The sequence below is a fragment of the Polypterus senegalus genome, chromosome 6 (genome assembly GCF_016835505.1).
Source record: "Polypterus senegalus isolate Bchr_013 chromosome 6, ASM1683550v1, whole genome shotgun sequence".
Taxonomy (NCBI): domain Eukaryota; kingdom Metazoa; phylum Chordata; class Cladistia; order Polypteriformes; family Polypteridae; genus Polypterus; species Polypterus senegalus.
In genome coordinates, this window is record NC_053159.1 from 21908491 (window position 1) to 21928358 (window position 19868).

Genomic DNA, 19868 nt, shown 5'->3' on the forward strand with positions numbered 1-19868 from the left:
ACAATGCAATCGTTTTCACATAAATGGCACGAAAAGAGCTGACCAGTGATGTTACTGGTCTAGTACTGATTGGTGCTTCAGTATAGGCATTTATTTCTCTTTTTTCACGTATATACTTTCTACAGATCACTATGGCACAATTATTTCCGTATCCTTACAATTACAGCATTGACGGGTCAAGTGATTTATTCAGAATTATACTGAAAGTTCATGTTTGTTTATGTCTTTGTTTCCTTAGTCACTAAGCCACATTAACTAACAAGTGAACAGCTGCACTTTTTCTGAAATGTTTTGCAGTATGGGGTTAAGAGGAACAAAGCCGAAACAGCTACAAGACAGTAAGCAGGACAGGTTGGGATGTCATTAACTCCCAAACAGAGGACCCTCAAGCATGGACATAGTCACTAGGCTAAATTAGAGTTGCTGACCGACGAAATAATTTGTCATTACACTGTGAGAAGAAACCAGAGAGAGTGCATACTGCTCCTAGAATATCCCCCAGCAGGAGACTGAACCTGATTCCAAGCACTGTGAAACTGCGGTGTTAGGTGCTTCTCCACTGTGCTGCTCTGTGTCTATTGTGCCATATTACTAGGCAAACGTGTTGACTGCTGTTAATTTGATGTTTTATCTGCATACGCTTCACCAAATCAAATTACATACTACCTACATTAAGATGGCAATAAAGTAATAAGTAATACTGCACGTTTATTTTAAGTGGGTTAGGCTCTGTGAATGTTAAACAAAATTGTGTGATTGCTCTTTGTTGTTGTACCATTTTCTTCAACTGATCTGAGTATAATTTATTTAACAGAAACAATCAATTTAAGTCCTCTGGAGATGTCATACTGAAGAAGGATATGGAAAAATCTGCTGGTTTAATCAAAGTAAAATAACCTGTGAAGAGCCAAAGCTGTATGTGCTAGTCAGGGTGGAGCTTTAAGTAGATTACTTATTATTATTATTAAGTAAATAATCATAATAAAGTAGATGAGAAAATGTGTGGCACTTGCTGGAGCTGCTGAGCCCAAAAATGGTAGTAATAAGATAGGCACATTGACAAATTGAAAAGACAGACACATTTTGTGTATTTGCATGTCTGTGAGAACTGCTGCTTCACAGCCCCAAACAAAAAAAAGACAAGTTCCTGTCTGAGTGCTGTTGAGGTAAAGTTTGCAATTCTCTCTGTCTTATTATTTTTTATCATAAGTGTTATGGTTTATTAAGGCATATCAGAGATTTGGGGGAAAGTTTGGCAGGTGATTGTAAATAAAACTTAGAAAAGATAATATGGGTGTGTGAGTGAAAATGCTCTGCTATGGACTAGTGTTCAGTCCAACACTGCTTTGTGTCTGTTCCATCTCACTGTGATCTTATATTGAAAAAAGAACGGATGATTGAATTTAATTATTTAAGGAAGAATAATGGATAGTAATGTCACCTCATAGCGCTAGGGACCTGAATTTTCATTCCAGTACAGGTCATCATATAAAGGGCTTTCTCCCACTCTCCTAGTGTCCACAATGATTTTCTCTGGGTGATAAGATTTCCTTCCTTTTTGCAAATGGGGTCCATCATAGAATAATTTGTGATGGTAAATTGACCCATCATAAGAAAATGAGGATGAGTCTTTTGTGACCTTTTAATGCAGAGCAGAAAACAAAAGGATCAACAAGTACATGTGAGTATGCACATGCTCTGTGATATACTTGCATCATTTCCAAGGTTACCAATGTAGATTCTGGCTCACGGCAATCGTGTAACAAAGATAGGTGGTTTAGGCAACCTGCTATTGGGATGCTATTTTCTTCCTTACAATATTTTTTGACAGATGCCTTTTTCTTTTCATGGCGATGTAAAGATTTTTTCTCACACTTCATTATCCAGATTGATATCCAGCTCTTTTTAAACCAGGATAGTCTGTCATAGGTTTGTGGAGAACCTGAGTCTATCTTGGAATTTTGAGCACAGGGTAGGAATGAGTAGACAGAAAGCCAGTCTGTCATAGTTAAATTAATTAACTGTGGCCAGTTTAGAGTCACAAGTTAACCGAGCATACACAATTTGTATCAATGGCAACAATGGCTGTTTGATTTTACAGTATTAAACTTTATCACTTAATTGAACACTTTTTAAAATTTCAAGGATCAGACAAATGTTGACAGCCTGATAGTTATGACACCACATGTCTACTGCAGTTCTGTTTTTCTATTATTGCCAGAAATGGGCAAAGCCATTGTGCACCTTGGGGTAACTAGAAAAGCTACTGAAAACTTAAATATCTAATTATTGTTTTTTTACAGCCCCTTTTCATGAGATTATAAAGAAGTTGCACCCTCATCTCTTAATGACTGATTTCTGATGAATAGAATTTAATTCACATATACAAATTCTCATAATCTCACTAGCTACACACGACTGAGTCTCTAAAAATGCATCAGGCGTTGCAGAAGCCATTTACAAAACAGACAAGAAACAAATGAAAGCAGGTTTTAAGGAAACAGAATTCCACATAATGTATATGCTGAAATGTAAGGCTGGCACCTCATTTGAAGTTCTATTCAACAAAAGTAATTTTCTTTGAGTAAAACAAAGCATGCAAAGAGCTACAAACATCTACATGAAAATAGAAAAGCATGCCAATGGCCAAAACGTATGTTCTATTGGCAGAGTGATGTCATAGACTCTGCTTACCTTGCTTGTTGTCTGTACAGAATAATTAATTAATATATCTGTCTCTCACATGACACCTATTTGCAGAAGATTATCCTTTCATGCACTGAGTGATTCAAATAATGACCCACAATAAAGTGTTGTGGGACTCTTAAGGGAAGAAGAAAACCCTCATTATCCATTTAATTCTTATTGGATGACACTGCTTGCACTTAATCTCCTCACAACAGGTTAAACTGTGGGCTTGCACTGTTGCAAAAAGAGTGTTAAAGGAAACCCCAGCTGCAATAAAACCAAAGGCAAAACATATTTCTGTATTCTGTATTGATGTTGAATTTGAGGACTGGAGAGGAAGTGTGGAAAACCCGAAACTTAATTTATCATTGAGGCCTGCTCCATCAAAAAGAAAATCAAATTTATTATGGCCTTTGTTTCACAAGACATGGTATCTAGTTGTAAAGTCTATAGAGTCAAGCAAAACACAAAGAGTAGAATTGCGTGAAAATGTCTCTTCAAGGACAGACCCAACATATGGAAAACATATGATTAAGCTCAAAGCGGCGTTGCTGATTCACCACGATAAATTTTATCATTACAATAGGAGCTGGAATTACAGGGAAATAAGCGTGAGGTTTGGCTTTTTGGTGATCCCATGGAAGGCGGCAAGAATGCAAAATGAAAAGATTGTGGGCTTCCTGGTTATGCTCCATGGGGACCTGGGGTATTTTTCTGTATAAAGCAAAGACTACTTCCCGCTAGGAAAGTGAAAAGAAGAAGAAGACGAATGAAAATTTTATGAATAATTCAGTTAACACAAAATAGCCTGAAAGAAAACAAATACATGAATAAAAGAAATCTTCTCAATTAGACCCAGAAAACGATCATATGTTCACCATTAAATATGTGAAAAATAAACAAGAATGATATAATTCATATGTGTTTCCATTTTCCGTGGAAAGCAGGCATAAATATAAGTAAGTGAAATACAAGGCTCTAGTGAAATGAGCCTGTTTGACTCAACAGGCACTTCAGACATGCAGGTCATTATAATGTACACTGATAAGTAAAGATGTAATAAATAAAAAAAAGAGGTTTTAGGGACATTCAGGCAGAAAAATCAATACTATGAAAACTATGTGAAAAATACTAAAATTATTATTTTAAAATGGAAAAAAGAAGAATCTTTTAAAAAAGACTATTAAGTACATATTCAGTATGTCTTCACTTTCTAATAATTGCTTAGACATCAATCAAGTAAAATATTAAACAGATGGAGGAATGAAGAAATACAGTCAGTATTCAATATATAAGATCATAACAAAGGCAGATGCCACATTTGCTGAAAAATGGGCAAAGCAGTGAGGTTCACAGCATTCACCTTTCATACATGCTGATAAATATTTTCAACTAATGATACCATGTGGCACAGTGGTTAATGATGTTATGTCATGGACTCACTGTCCTGGAGTTGAATAAATAGTTATCCATGTATAACTGGCAAGTTGAGTCTGATGGTTGTTTCTCTCAAATCCCCAAATATATACAAATTATCAAAGACATAAACGTTATGTTAATTGTGAGTGAGCATGGACTGAGCATGGACATAGTTGTGAGTGTGCCCTGTGATGGACTGGCGATACTACAGGATTATTTGTCACCTTGTGCCAAAAGCTGCCAGGTAGTCTCTGAACCCTGTAACCCTGAATTTTATTAATGGGTTTGAGAATGCATGCTTGTATATGATAACATACACATACTCTACATGTTACCATGTAATGCATACAATCTGATACAGTATTTCTAGATGTACCTAATTATTTGATTAAACAATACAAAACAGTTACTGAGGTTTATTATAAAGGACTGGTAAAAACTTAAAGTAGCTAGCAGCATTGTGTGCAAGGCAGAAACCAACCCTGGATGATTGGCCAGTCAACTGCAGAGCCCATTTACTCAGAAACATCAAACATCTAAAAGGCAAAGCAAAGCTTAAAAAAAATCGCAAATTTTCATTTGATGTCATGATAATACAATCACACCTTCATCTTCTGCAAGAAATCTTGATGTCATCTTTGATTAATTTCTTTCTTATTCAGCCTAAATCAATCATATTAAGAATATTTCTTACTTCCATCTCCTTAACAACTTCTATGTTTGCTGTCTCCTTTTCTGATACTTCTTCATTACCTCCAAATAACTACAGTAACTCTCTACTGGCAGGCACCCTTCTAATCTGTTACCTTAGCCCTAGTTGCTTCAAAAGTCTGCTGTAAGAGCCCTTGTTGTAATTCCTGATCTGATTCACTTTCACTGGCTCCCAATGTCTTATAGAGTAGAATATAAAATTGAATTCCTATCCCTGCTTTAAATGGCCTTGGACTGGATTACATCAGTAACCACCTGCAGCATAAGAGTCTTCTTCATCCATTATACTCCACTCTGCTGATGCTGGCAATCTTGTTAAGAGCCAAACTAAATTATGCTCTAAGTGTGACTTGGCCTTCAGTTTTATTGTGCTTTGGAATAGCCCCCATAAAGTAATTTGACTTAAATTATTCATTTAAAATGCATTTGCTCTGGAGGAAGTTTTACTTACTATATGCTGACATTTGTAGCCTTTCTCTCAGTTTACTCACCCTATCTGGGTACTCATTATGATATGTGACATAATGAAGTACATTACTTGTTCATGGCATTGCAGCATTTTGCATTTTTATTCCTGTTGTTTCCAGAACTTTGAATTTCATGTACAGTATTAATTTTGTATTAGTTGTTTAATATTTTATATTAGTTTGTATCTAGTATCGTTCATTTCTTCCCTTCCTGTGGTTTCATTCTTATTGTATCCTTCTGAATATTTGAGAAGTGCTTTGAACATGGGAAATATGCTATGTAAATAAAATGCATTATTCTATTCTATTATTATTATTATTTATGTATTACCAATAGACCAAATGGGGGGCAGCATGGTGGCACAGTGGTAGTGCTGCTGCCTCGCAGTAAGGAGACCTGGGTTTGCATCCCGAGTTCTCCCTGTGCAGAATTTGCATGTTCTCCCTGTGTCTGCGTGGGTTTCTTCAGGGTGCTCTGGTTTCCTCCCACAGTCCAAAGACATGCAGGTTAGGTGCATTGACGATCGTAAATTGTGCCTAGTGTAGGTGTGTGTGGGCTGTTTCCCTGCCCGAAATTTGTTCCTGCCTTGCGCCCTGTGTTGGCTGGGATTGGCTCCAGCAGACCCCAGTGTTAGGATATAGCAGACTGGAAAATGACTGACTGACTGACAATAGACCAAATGTCCACATGAATCCACAACAGCACTTAATTATCTGTACAATCTTAAATGGGACACAATCCCTTTAGAAGTCGTGTCTTACACAGATATTTTTAACAAATTTGTTTCAACATCTACTTTGATAAAAGAAAGGGAAAGGTAATGGCAACCTTGATTTTTTTTTGGGCCAACACTTGTCAGGTTTGCTAGTCATTTAATACTGGATCTTCATCTTGTTTCTGAAAACAATAGTTTATATCCAGAACATCCTTAGGCCAGTAATACATTTCCATAAGGTCCAAACACTTCAGTGAGAAACAAGTATGATGCAGGATATGCATATTTCACACAAATTGTAACAAAGTGCTGAGTAAGTGTGGATGTGTTATTGTAGGACTGTGTGCCACATCAGGAAGTGATAATGGGCCATTCTCCTTTGTGGTGGTTTTCACATGCTAATGACAATGTGCACATTTTGGCCACATCGTTTTGCCCCTATGCTGTTGTGTTAGCCTAAACACAAACAATGAGACATGAACGTGTGCAGCCTCTCACATTTAGTGCAAACATTTAAGTGGTTTACTGATCACCACCCAATTAGCACCTCAGTGAGGACCACCTGGCCAAAGGCCCTGAAGATTAACTCTTCAAATCAAATGACAGGTAAAGTCAGTATTCATGAGCCAGATCACTTTTTAGTGTTTGTAAGATAATATCAAATTGATGGAAATTAAATGGTAGTCATTGGGAAGTAGAGATTTCTTTGCATTATTCAATTGGATCTTGAAATTTATGGGGACTCAATTATCATCACAGTTATGACAATGCTTCTTTGCAAAGTAACCTTGATTTGCAGCATATTAACAACAGCATAGCTTATCCTGTATGTGGCTATTGTACATTTATTTTGTACTTGCTTCCAAAATCTTGTTACTCACGGACAAAACAAATAAAATAGATCTTCCAGATGATATAATTATTTACAATGCTTATCTTGCATACAGTTATAGAGTGCCCCTTTTGTGAAGTGCTTTGTGTAGATCTGCCCGTCTGACACCTATTATGCCTATATTTAAATTCAGCAGAGCCAAGACTCTAATCGTAGCAATTGCATTTAAATGAAAATTATCCAACCCTTCACCAGGCATTCTGTGACTTTCTGTAACTTTGTTTCTATTTATTTTGACATGCTCAGTGCATTGGTTTTCTTTCCTTTATTACTTCTACTTACTCTTTCCCTTCATATACCAGTCAAACATAGTAGCGCCAGTATTGTGACTAAAAATTTTTACTTTTAACAGATTTAATGTTTTAGATATTCCTGACTACAATTTTGCTTATTTTTGCAATGATGTCATTCTCTCTGTGTCAGGATGTGATTACTCAAAAATGACTAAAAATGTGTATTAGATGTTTTTTTTTATTTTAATTACTTTATCATAATGCTTCATTAATTACTATACAAGGAATTCATATTTTTAAAAAAATTCTCAATACAAATTTTATTTATAATGCTACCTTGTAAATAAGGCACCTTGCAATTAAAGTAAAAAACATTTTTATTCTCCAAAGTATCTGCATTAACTTCTTGTAGGTCTTTTCAGCTAAACTCTTGAAAATCTCTAAATAACTGAAAACATTTTAGTCAAATTCTTGTGGAGGCAACCATTAAACTCTCCATTAAAAGAATTATAAGGTAAGCTGATTTATGTTTTCTGTTAAGTATAAGGAGATCATATATTTTAGTACATTCTTGCTTATCATGGTATATCAGTGAGCAGGAATCAGTTGCATGCTAGCCAGACATACAAGATAAGAATTTCACTACATTCTGCACATAATACTACCACTACTTCTTCTTCTTCTTTCGGCTGCTCCTGTTAGGGGTTGCCACAGCGGATCATCTTCTTCCATATCTTCCTGTCTTCTGCATCTTGCTCTGTTACACCCACCACCTGCATGTTCTCTCTTACCTCATCCATAAACTTTCTCTTAGGCCTTCCTCTTTTCCTCTTGCTTGGCAGCTCTATCCTTAACATGCTTTTCCCAATATACCCCTCATCTCCTCTACACATGTCCAAACAAATGCAATCTTGCCTCTCTGACTGTTCATCCTCGTCACACCCAGTGCAAACCTTAACATTTTTAACTCTGCCACCTCCAGCTCTGTCTGCTGCTTTCTGGTCAGTGCCACCATCTCTAACCCAAATAACATAGCTGGTCTCACTACCATCCTGTAGACCTTCCCTTTCACTCTTGCTGATACCCGTCTGTCACAAATCACTTCTGACACTCTTCTCCACCCATTCCACCCTGCCTGCACTCTCTTTTTCACCTTTTTTCCACAATTCCCATTACTCTGAATTGTTGATCCCAAGTATTTAAACTCATCCACCTTCACCAACTCTATTCCATGCATCCTCACCATTCCTCTGCCCTCCCTCTCTTTCACACACATATATTCTGTTTTGTTGTTACTGATCTTCATTCGTCTCCTCTCTAGAGCAAACCTCAAACTCTCCAGGGTCTTCTCAACCTGATCCGTACTATTGCTACAGATCACAATGTCATTAACAAACATCATAGTCCATGGGGACTCCTGTCTAATCTTGTCTGTCAACCTGTCCATCACCACTGCAAATAAGAAAGGGCTTACAGCCAACCCCTGATGTAATCCACGTTGAATGCATCCATCACTCCTGCTGCAGTTTTCACCACTGTCACACTTACCTCATGTATATCCTGTACAACTCTTATGTACTTCTCTGCCACTCCCAACTTCCTCATACAATACCATAACTCCTCTTGAGGCACCCTGTCATATGGTTTCTCCAGGTCTACAAAGACGCAATGTAACTCCTTCTGGGCTTCTCTATACTTCTCCATCACACCCGCAGAGCAAACATTGCTTCTGTGGTGCTCTTTCCTGGCATGAAACCGTATTGCTGCTCACTAATCATCGCCTCCCTTCTTAACCTAGCTTTCACTAATCTTTCCCATAACTTCATCCTGTGGCTCATCAATTTTATCCCCCTGTAATTACTACAGCTCTGTACACCTCCCTTAATACTACCTAATGCATAATACTACCGCTACTATTCAATCCAAATAAAGTTTGGTACAATTATTAGAATTATTAGAATTGCTAACTGCTAAGAAGCATATTCATTTTGAGCAAAATCACTTCTGTAGAATCCACTCTACAAAGATAATCATTTGAATATAACCTTGGTGGGTGTATGCAATATGGAGGAGTACACCCTAAAAAGAACTGCTACCAGGACACTCTCTTGCCTTTTTGACCCTATACTGAAATAAACGGGCAGAGAAAATGAATAATGCACAAAGAGCTTCTTTGAATTGAAAATGTACTTTAAATTTGCTATGAATTTTTCCATATGCTTACAGTTGAAAAGACAGAGACATATGTACTAGTATGAAAACAGCAGAAATGAAATCTACAATTCAGAATAAATAAATTAGAAAGGTCTATGAATGGATCAATTCAGTGTGACTGGAGGCAAACCTGGCAAAAACAGTGAACAGCAGTGCTTTTGGACAGAATATATAGCATGTAACTGATAAAGGGATGTTAGGTGTAAAATTCAGGGGACTGACTTTGCTATTTCATAGAAAAAAACAGATCTTTAATTGTGACAAGTGACTTTTATGGTTTGTAATATATATAAATGTATTACAATAAAGACTCTTTTTTTGTTGTTTCAGTGAAGATTCCTGTAACAAGAACAAACTGCACTGATATCAAGGCTGCAGCAATCTGAATCATAGTCCCAAAATGAAAAAAGGTACAAAAAAGAGGAGAGGTGTCCCATTTCACAATTGTTGAGTAAAAGGAACATACGTGCCTTTTAGTGACTGTGCACAAAAATCTAACTGGGTTTAGCTATTATTTGTTGCACCCTACTTCAAGCACCTACAGACATCTTCCCACTTCCTCTCTAAGCTGAAACAGGACCTGACATAGCTATGACCCATCATATAACAGAGGTACAATTCAGTTTTATGCAATATACAAATATTCTCAAATGGCTCCTTCATTGCAGCCTACATTGAAATGGGGATGGTGAAGAGTATAGAAAGGTAGTGGATGACTTCTAGTATTTTCTTTCTTTGATATAAATACGTTTTCACCCTTCCATCTATCCATCCATTTTCTTAACTTGCTTTTTTAGTTATGGGTCACGGAGAGCTAGAGCATGTCCTGGTAGGAGAATCAACCCCAGACTGGTACTCAGTTCAATGCAACTACTTATATATACATGTAATTATTCAAGCCAGTTAATCTTTCCTCTGTCTTCAGGTTCACAATTAAGATGACCTGCAAGTTTTTAGGATATTGGACAATACATATTGCATGTCCACAGAGAAAACTGTAGAAAGAGGATGTGCAGTCCACAAATATAGTATTCAGACCAGGTGTTGAATACTGGTGGCAATACCGGTGTTAATTAATTCCATAATTTCTATCTTAAATTCTGTGCCTTGAGCATGGGAAAGGCGCTATATAAATAAAATATATTCTAATTTCATCTTTGCTAAACTGACTTTGTTAGGGTCAGCTCTTTGTTTACTATTTGATAGTAGTTCTAAGATGGTTTAATAGACAATTAATACTTTGCATGAAGAAAAAGAAATAAATATAATAACATGGGTTGCCAAACAAATAAAGGAAAAATTACTTATTAAGAATATGATTTAGAAATAAACTATTTGTGTATAAAACACACTGTCCAACATCTTAAATTCTTTGGTAAATCAACAAAAACTACGTTTCTGAATTGAGACAATGAAGGAGGAAACTAAAAGACTGTGCTTAGCGTGATTGGATTCCAATTATTGATTGAAACAGCAGCTACATGAGGCCGTGCAATATAACTTTGGAGACCCCAATCAATTGAAAGTCCAGTTCACCAATTAGTAATTAAGAGGTCTTCCTGGCTTTGGAGCATGGGAATGAGACTCTAGGGCTCTTATTCTGTGCTCTGTGTTGGCCGTCACACCCGAAGATAAAGACACACCTGAGCATTAACCATTGATAATATGGTATTAAGGTGAACCATTTAGACAAGATATTCCAGCAGTGGCCAGGTCTGCTAGCGGGACCTGTTTAAGCAAGGCCAAAGCTGGCTAGACTGGTCTTACAGCTGTTTATAGCATTTTAGTGTGGAAGTCAGCAGACAAGTGGTCACTTTAAGGTTTGTTTTAATTATTGAGAGGAAGCTGTTTTTAATTTAAGAACAAGACCTTCAAAGACGTCTCAGTTTCTTTACTGATGAACATTCCTAAACAGTGACATCTTTAAGCTATGTAATATATGAATAGGCTCCAGCTTCCCTTCAAACCTGCCCTGAATAAGAAGGTTAGGAAATGGATGGATAGATAGATGAATTATAAGGTTGTTTGCTTGTAAATTAGTAAGTCATTCCACAGTGTGGATAGTTTGAGTGAAATTTACATTATTTTAAACAAAAAAGAAATTCAAAGACCAAAACATTTACACATGATTCTCTTCATTATAAAACTTGTGAAATCCTGTACTAGCAGAATTATAAGCAAGGCATGAATCAACCCTGAATGGAATGCCAGTTGGAAACAAATCTAATTATTTAAAAAATGTTTTAAATAAAAGTAAAATACAAGAACAGGTTCTATGATATAATGTACTGTGCATACATTATCCTTCCTGCTTGATCAAATTTACAATGAAGAGGTGGAGAATAGCCTATCAAAGCACTAAACATAGTACAAGAACAACCAAATAATCTTTACCGTAAAACATTCAGATTCACCCAGGACTACAAGCAACTTCATCAGTTACAAATAGTTACAAAATCATGATGCTCCAACAATGATGGACTGAAAGCCAGAAGTCTACGTGACCATCATCATCAGGTCCTTCCATGAAAATATGATGATTTATGTTAGGTAGAATGCCCAGAGGGGACTGGGCGGTCTCTTGGTCTGGAACCCCTACAGATTTTATTTTTTCTCCAGCTTTTGGAGTTTTTTTTGTTTTTTCTGTCCACCCTGGCCATCGGACCTTACTCTTATTCTATGTTAATTAATGTTGACTTATGTTTATCTTTTATTGTGTCTTCTATTACTCTATTCATTTTGTAAAGCACTTTGAGCTACATTTTTTTTTGTATGAATATGTGCTATATAAATAAATGTTGATTGATTGATTGAAATAGAGTGACCTGTTTTCTCTCTATAGAACAAGTACAGCACTCTGAATATTTCTCTTTGAACCATAATTTGTACGAAAAAATTAATCCTTAAAAAATGATTGATCTTTCTTGCTTAATCACAGAAATGATTCTTTAAACTAAAATGTCAAACAGGAGCAAATAACACACATGTTGTAGCTTCTACAATACCAGTTAAGAACAATAATAAACAAACTATATAAAATATTAGAAACTACCTATCATCATATAGCATACATTTTGCTCAATGAGTAATATTCAGTTGTTCAAATGCTGTATTTATGAAATTATAAAAGTATGCTAATCTGTGAATTTCTACAAATGCAACATGTGTTCAAAAATACTCTAGATATAAGTATAAAATCAAGAGTAGCTATTATTGGTACTAAAGCAATAATTCAAGAATTTAAACCTTAAGCCAAAGCTGACATTTGGAAATACGTATATTAAAAATAAATCAAAAACCCTACAGCAGTGTTGACCTACAGTATGTTGACTCATGCTAGCACAGTACAGTATTAAAGGTAAAATGGAAAAGGAAAACAGAAGTGCTAGGATACATGCAAAACAGTGTAGCTATTTAATGAACCAAATGGTTATAAAATAGGGTTAATAAACAATGAAGTAAAAGAAAAGGAACACCATCACTAACCTGAGATCATTGTGTTTAGTTTCATATAAATGAATGTTACATAATCACTTCTCTTAATGTGTATACAGCATGTGTAATGTTAATAGTTGATAAAAATACAACAAAAACATCAACAGTTTATAAATATATTTGTCTGAATTTCTAAGTTAATAAGGAAGTGACCCAGGGTAAAATGCCTACAAAAATGTTTATTTAATATGGTGGGTTTTGCTGGTGTAGGCTCTGGTCCTCTGAGACCAGCATTAAACAGAATTGAGGATGTTATATTATATATACAGTATTTGTTTTATTGCAATCACTGATACCATTCCATATACATTTTTAATATTAATTCAATTGTAAGAGGATGACAGCTGTTAATGTTGTTACTTTTTAACCAAGTGTCTCAGGTTCAAATACTACACCTGGACAATATCAGTGTAGGGGTTGAAATTTCTCCTTGTACTTTAATCCCATACCTTCACAAATGTGCATGTTAGGTTGGATGGTGATTCCAAACTAGTATGCACAGGAGGATCTTGCAATGGTGAATGCCCCAACTAGGATTGGTTCTTGCAGCTATAACATCTTCATCTATTTTCACACCCATTAAATCCAGACTGGGCTAAGAATGGGACATTAGATATCACAAGGCATGTTCAGCTGCAAGTCAGCACATCTTTTGGATTTAGGAGGAAGTCAGAGCACCTGGACAAAGCCCACACTGACAGGTTGAGACAGATAGTGGCTGGGCTGGACCACAAACCCACATTTGCAGTGCTGTAAGGCAAAGGCAACAACCACTTGATCCCTGTGCAATCACAGGAAGCAACAGACTGTGCTGCATATGAGTGTCCAGGAGGAAGTGCACTTTACTTTTCTCTGCAGCCAATCACAGTTATAAAACTGCCAAATTAGGTTTTAAGAATATAAAAGGAAGTTGCCTCCCTTGGCCTACCCTAACCTTGGTACCATCAGGAGAGGAAGCATCAAAAAACAGGCTTATCATAGCAGAACCAGAGAGCAGAGCTCTCATTACTTTCAAACAAAGCACCTCTGTGGTGAATGGAGCATGAAGACAAAAGCTCAAGACCTGTGCGGAAGCATACTAAAACAGTTTTCTCTTTGTCTGTACTTTCTTTGCCACATCATACATCTGAAGGTCGAAGAATCAACAAAACAAAGCTTGCAAACTGTTTGCCTGAGTTTGTCCAATGATGTGCAATTTCAACCCAGTTGGTGGTCTCTGGATTGTTTTAGAGCTCAAGACTATGATGCACACTCTATGCAGGGCAGTACACTGATAATAATGTGCATGGCTTGAATACATACAGCTGTAGACACACTTCCCGGTTTTACTGGTTAGGCAGCAATTTAAGGACAGTTTCCTCAATGCCACTTGTCTGGTTGGAGTTGTCTACAATGGGCTTATGCTCTAATAAAAGAGTTATGAGAGGCTGCATGCTTTAGGATTTAACAAAGAGATCTGAGCACTTGAATATGTGTGTGACTCATGCTCTGATTGAGCCACAGATGCATTATGCACTCAGAAGAAAGCTGCTCCCTTGTCCTTGCACTCAGTCCTTGACAGAAATCTGTGTGGCCTGATGATTGAAGTAATTTTAAATTCTACTAACATTTTCCATGTCCTTGAACACACATATTCACTTTTTGTTCCTCAGATGAATTAGAAAATCAGGCAAATATAAACTTTTTTACACATTCCTGGCATGCAAATTAAAATAAAAATATGTAAGCCATAAATATTTTTTGGACTCAATTCTGAAGTACAGCAGTTTTCTCCACATCTTCACATAATAGGTAATATCAGACTCAAAGTGATTGTCACTGCTGCCTCAAGCTGTAATGATATGGGACAATACCCATGTCACTGTCTTTATAACGCTTGCATATTGTTTATGTGGGTTTTTTCTGGATTTGATAGAGAGTTCCATGTTTGACAGGCATCCCATCAAGAAGTGGAAAATTTATAGAGCCCAAGAAAGCTGGGCTAGTCTTAACTTCCTATGAACCTACAATGCAAAAACTGGATCATAAAGTTCTTTAAGTTTAAATAATAATATTATTAACATTTTTGAAATCTTAGCATTCAGGGAGCTTGAAACATTTAGACTACATAAATAATTTATTTTACCAATCTCTCAAATGATATGTAAATTAAAGAAGACCCTGTGGAGCATTCTCTGACTAATAAATTGTCAATTAAGGAGTTGTATTGATATTTGGAATGGGATAGGAAATTTTTTAACAACTAGAGGACTTGGTTAGAAAAAAGAATAAGTAACTCTTCTATAATGCAGACAAAACAGTTTATGTAAATATAATGGAAACAGATCATTTGGCAAGGTTTTGCTTTATTTTAAGGATATAACAGTAGTACATATGTTAGCTCTGTCACATTATGGATCTAGAGCATCCTAGGTTCAAATCTCACACCTAGTCATTGTCCTTATTAAGTCTGCAAACTCTTCTTGTATATGCATAAGATTTCTTTGGGAAATTTCAGCCTTGCTTACCACAAGACATGCAAGATGGGATAATTAATTATTCCATATCGACCCTGTAATGGATTGATGTCTGTATTCTTACCTTGTGCGTGCTACTGGTAAGGTAGGCTCCAGCCCCTCAAACCTGCTTGAAGTATGTTACGGCTTCAGCTTCAACTAATGGTATCTGGAAGCTGAGTCATGGCAACGAGACTTCTTTCTTGTTAGGTAGATACGTTTTACTGCTCATCCAAGCAGCTTCGTCAGTCTGGTGTTGCTGGTGTTGCTTAGAGACATGATGCATTTGCACTGGGCTGTGCTGGTCTGGGGAATTGTGGTCTTTATCTTTATAGTATATACAAAATGCATTAGAATGCATTTGACTAATAATAAGTCATAATTATAAACATAAAAAGGTTTTGATTGGAATTATCTGTTTTGTTCACTGTTGCATCCATCATCCAACCCACTATATCCTAACTACAGGGTCACGGGGGTCTGCTGGAGCCAATCCCAGGGCGCAAGGCAGGAAACAAACCCCAGGCAGAGCACCACACACACCCACCAACCCACACACAATTAAGAATTGCCAATGCACCTAACCTGCATGTCTTTGGACTATGGGAGGAAACCCACACAGACACAGGGAGAACATGCAAACTCCACACAGGGAGGACTCGGGAAGTGAACCCGGGTCTCCTAACTGCGAGGCAGCAGCAGTACCACTGCGCCACCATGCCACCCCTGCATTGTTATCAGTCAGTAGCTTACTCTTAACCTCCACACCCACCATCTCTTTAAATTACTACACATACAGTATGTTATTAAGAATTAACCTAAACAATAAATGAATCAGCAAAATTATTCCAGATCAGTTCCAAAACTACTTTGAATACATAGCATCAGAAGTTTCAGCTCATTGAAACCTAGAGCAGATATATTGAACATTGTTCACTTCAGCCGCATGCCTGTATTCAAACAGTAGGCTTTCTTGCTGGCTGGTGCCCACTAATGAAGACTGAAATATGATAATATTTGACAAAAAGCCTTGGTCTTTAATTTCAAAATGATTAGAAGAAAGACAATAAACTGTAAAAAAGATACAGATACAAAGTGACGAAGGGTCTTATGTGTTTTAGTTTTTACTAGAAAGCGAGCCTGGTGCTGCCCAGGGTGGAATGAAGTGCAGGTCACTAAATATAATTTCCCATGAGAAACAAACTTTGAAATGAATCATAGTCTATGGACTTCCCCTGTACAATTGTAAAATCTGCAGAAAAGTTGGCACATATTGGTCAACTGTGTTAATTTGCATACCGTACAAAAACAGAAACACACATCCAATTTCATACGTTAGATTTCTTATTTTGGGGTTGTCTGCTGCAATGCTGATATCACACTTAAGGAGGGCAGCACAATGGCACAGTTATGGCACTGCTGCCTCATAGTAAGGAGAACAATATGTTACGAGCTGGGTCCTCCCTGCATGGAGTTAGCATGTTTTCCCCATGTGTGTATGGGTTGGTTTTAGTGTGTATATGTTTGTTCACCCTGCGATGGACTGGCACCCTATGCTAGCTGGAATTGGCTTCAGTGCTCCTGCGACCCTCGTCTGGATTAAACGGATTAGGAAATGATATGACACTTAAAGAATTTGAAGCATGACTTAAAAGAGCAATGAAGGTGTCTAGGAGCATCAGGAGGTTGCCTTGAATATTTACAAGTTGCCTTTCTCATTCTGAGGCAGAATGCAGTGTTATCTGACTACAGTGAAAAAAATAATGATCGATCAAAATAATTAGACAGGGGGCACAGAAGAAAAGTGGACTCAGACAAATCAGTTGATTTTTACGGAGTGGGAATATATAGTATATTGAAGTAATGGGCATTCTGTGCCATTCACATATCTACTGTTGGGCAACTTGGCAATTAACAACACCATTAGCAGTATGGAACAGTGCGTAAATAATCTGGACAGGCAATTGGGCTTTAAGATATATGGCTCACAGTTTAAAGGCCTCCTCCAACTCATTTTATCCTGAGGAAGTCACTTCTCCTGCCTGTGCTCCTACGTAAAAGAAAAAAATGGAGTACATGAAAAGCACATAGCGATAGGAATCTGTATTTGTTAAGTGCTTTGGGATGGTGTTTGTTATAGAAACGTAGCACTCAAAATTCAGGTTTCTTGTTTTATTTATTGCTTAGGCTGGGCTATCAAATTGTTTTTTTCTAAAAAGAATCATTACGCAAAGCTCTGCTGACCTACAAAATCACTTAACATACTTGCTTGACTTGTACAAAATGGATGTGAGCAGTTGTAACAAACCCATGTAATTGGAAAATGAGTACCTGCACACAGGCAGTGTTGTATAGCACTTAAAGATTTGGACTTCAAAGTCAATTGTCAGTATGTCAGTTCACCTGCTTGTGCTCCCATTTGATAAACAAAAGAAATGTTACCAGATGTATCTCATACATTGTAACTCATACTGGATAAATGTGTCAGTCAAATAAGTAAATTCAGATATAAATACAGTATACCACCATATTTCCGTAGTACTGTAGATATACAGGGTGGGCCACGGAACAGTAACCCGCCTCCAATACCGGTGCCACACTTTTTGGAGGAGGCCGTAGTCACTTCACAACCAGAAAATTGCCATTTGTTGCGCGGTGTCAGGAACACGAATAGTGGGCCCAATTTTTTTCGAATCAACTGTGAATACCTTGGTTTACCTGGACATCTTTGAACAATTTTACGACCAACTAACACCAGAAGAAGAAATGTACTGCTTTTTCCAACAAGATGGAGCAGCATGCCACACCTCACGCTACTCACTGGCATTGGTTCATGAATTGTTTACAGTGGAGCAAACTGTGAGCAAGGAGTTATGGCCACCACGTTCCCCGGACTGTCCACATGAGATTTATATCTGTGGGGAAATTCAAAGCAGAAAGTGTACCAACAATCCACATACCCTGGATGAACTGAAGGAAGATATCACGAACACTATCCGCAGCATCACTGTTGAAGAGCTGCAAGCAGTATCAGCCAACAGACTCTGATGTGCCCAAAAGTGCATAGACGTGAACGGGGTCCACTTTCAGCCTCTGTTGTAACTTGTGGGTAAGTGAATCAAAACAATCCACCTGATCATTCATCTTGTCATACTATCATCGGAGGTAGGCTACTTTTCCGTGGTCACCCTGTACAAATTAGAATATTAAAGGGAAAGTGGATTTTATTTGTTAATTTAAATAAACAAGTATGATATTTTTTCTTTGCTATACACAAATGCACCCAATGTTTCCAGGACATACTCTGGCTCACTTAGACCTTCAATTGATGAGAAAGGGTTAGAAAATGTTATGCCATTATAATTTTTCTAACAGCACAATGATGGCTGAGCCAGGAAGCATTCCTGCATTCACCTGGTATTGTCTTAATAAACTAGACTTAAAAAATTGTATAAAAGAATGTGTGAGTGTGTGTATGGATAAGTGTTCCCTGCAACAGACTAGCCCTCATTCAGGTTTGGTTCTGGCCCTGCACCTGCACCTTATGCTGACATGATAAGCTAAGGACACCTTCAACCATATGACAGAAAAAGTGTGTTTAGGAAACTAATGAAGGAGGATTTTTTTTCTGTACAGATTTTGTTTTTAAGCATCCAAAAAATTCAACTGAGATTTATTAGAGTAAAACATTTTAATCTGTAAACTGTGTTACTGGCTGTCTGTACATAAAAGGTATATTATTAATTTATTTTAAATGAGCATTTAATTTATGTAGTTTTTACATTTTGAGCAACACAGTGTTTGATTCAATTCAAGCTGAGTAGTGCAGTGTAATTATTTATTTTGCTTGGCCTAGGAATCAGGGATTTATCAAGGGCAGAATTCTCACACTTCTCTTTTATACAAAATGTGTGAGTCACTTTATTATATTGTAGGCCAGTCCCATGAGATGATTCACTCTAGGTCTAGGCAAGGATCAGTCACTCACTGCTACCTGTGAGATGCCACATTATTCACTTCACATGCTGAGATATTTATACATTATTGTCAAGCGTAAGTAACATAATCTACCCTTTAAACAGTAAATACTAAACCAAAATACTCACATTTTCTTTGACCTATTGTCGACTTTACATTCCCACGGTCGCTTTACAAAGGTATTTTTCTATAGCAAGAAAAAGCCAAAGACAGGACTGTAGAAGGCTGGTGAACATTTTGTCTTTAGCTGACTGCAAATCTCTGTGTGATGGGAGCTCACTGTATGGCAAATGTATTCCCTGTAAATAAATAACAATAATTAACTGCCACCTAATACTTTGTCACATCTGCTTGGCATTCCGTTACTTGTAAAGCTGTAAACAAAAAACTATTTTATGAGCAAAGACGTAAAAAAATATGGACAATAAAGTCAAGAATATGTTATATGTGGCCTGGTTCAGATTAACAATAATTAAATGGTATGTCAAAATACTGGCCAATTTTTACAATTCATTTATTTGAAATTTTTATACATATAATTTCATTTCATGACCATGTTT

General features: G+C 36.9%; 1 protein-coding gene across 9 annotated transcripts in view; it reads right to left on the bottom strand.

Annotated features, from left to right (window-relative positions):
* Positions 1-19868, bottom strand: part of LOC120530863 — a 92241-nt gene that overhangs the window by 42311 nt on the left and 30062 nt on the right. For all 9 annotated transcript variants that reach the window (XR_005634026.1, XR_005634030.1, XR_005634024.1 and 6 more), the window contains 2 exons: positions 19437-19607; positions 18291-18519 (listed from right to left, as the gene is read on the bottom strand). The gene's annotated coding sequence lies outside the window, so the exon portion shown is untranslated. The remainder of the gene's footprint in view (positions 1-18290; positions 18520-19436; positions 19608-19868) is intronic.